Source organism: Aplysia californica, unplaced genomic scaffold, assembly GCF_000002075.1.
Source record: "Aplysia californica isolate F4 #8 unplaced genomic scaffold, AplCal3.0 scaffold00014, whole genome shotgun sequence".
NCBI classification, from domain to species: Eukaryota; Metazoa; Mollusca; class Gastropoda; order Aplysiida; family Aplysiidae; genus Aplysia; species Aplysia californica.
Genome location: NW_004797284.1, coordinates 1543435 through 1544749, shown reverse-complemented (window position 1 = coordinate 1544749; position 1315 = coordinate 1543435). Strand labels below are relative to the sequence as shown.

Sequence of the window (1315 nt, the reverse complement as noted above, 5' to 3'; positions counted from 1 at the left end):
TCTCTCTCTCCCTCTCTCTCGTTCACTTCAGGTATTTCCTTTGCTCTCGAGTTCCGTGTTTGTGTCACACCCGCCTTGGCCCAGAAACAGCCCACCTGGGACTCTTGGGAGAGATGGCTACTACATTGTATTCGATACTTCGTGCGAATAACGATTTGGTTTTTCACGAACGCGCTCGTTATTTGATTAACTATACCAGCAATCAGTAATGAAGAACACCCCCCCCCCTCCATCCGCCCAAAACAACTGCTCTTATTGTGTATCTTCTTTCCCGAAAAAAACACAACATTACCATCCTTGGTGTAGGGTTCTAAGCTGTTGCATGCAGAAGACGTGGGCTTGATTCCCAAACAGGGAAGATTTATGTCGAGTATCTCCATGTCTATGCTGGGATGTTCCCACTTTGCCTGTGTAGGCTCTAGTAGAGAGGGTCGCAGCAGCACATCTCCTTAATTATCTAAATTGTGTCGATGTGGACGTAAAGCATCAACTTTCAATTTTACATCATAGAGCTATCTACTGCTTAATAGGGTAAATCTATGCTTTATAAAAACACAGTAGGCCTACATATGTCAGCATCGTGGCTCTATTAAAAAAGTATCGATTCTCAATACCTAATAGCTCTCACCTGTTTTGCGCCAATTCTGTCTAGCCTACAACGAGTCCCTTACCTCATCGCGGGCGGAGTAATCAGACCGAAAAGCTATTCACGCGACCGGTTGGGAAAAACTTGTGTATGAAAGTAGATCACTGATTGGCTGTCATGCTGTGTGGACTCTCTCTATACCATCCCCCTTATATTTATGACTTCTGATGTGTTGATCGTCAGTCAGTTCTGCTTTTGTGGTGTAGCTGGATGGTAATTCCCACTAACGACATCTGTTGTTGACAAGTGATAGCGTTACATTGTCTAGATCTAGATCTAGTACAGTTTTGTTTTGGTTAGGTTTTCACGACGCGGGATTTCCGAAAACGCCAACTCGCTTGAAGAAAGGTTAGACATGCATGTACAGTCATTATAGTCTCATTTTTAGGATTTGTGTATACATTGTGATTGTGTGTGTGTGTGTGTGTGTGTGTGTGTGTGTGTGTGTGTGTGTGTGTGTGTGTGTGTGTGTGGACCATAGGCTTTGCAAAGCTTTCAGTTTTAAACTATAATTAATATTGGTTGCGAGGGCTGTTGAAGAAAGAAGAGACCTGAAGATTTATTATAGCAGTTATGCGACTTGTGTGGTGCTGTTGCAGTTTGTTGGGCGAGAAAACATGACTGTTAATGTTAATGCTACCTCTTGGCCAGAGCTCTAGCGAGAGGTGG

The 1315-nt window shown here is 43.5% G+C and overlaps 1 protein-coding gene across 1 annotated transcript in view; it reads left to right on the top strand.

Moving 5' to 3' along the window:
- Positions 1–672: 672 nt before the first annotated feature.
- LOC101845208 (calpain-9) overlaps positions 673–1315 on the top strand; it is a gene marked incomplete in the record, with an annotated part of 63733 nt that continues 63090 nt past the window's right edge. Inside the window, 1 exon segment of the mRNA XM_013084958.2 lies at positions 673–994.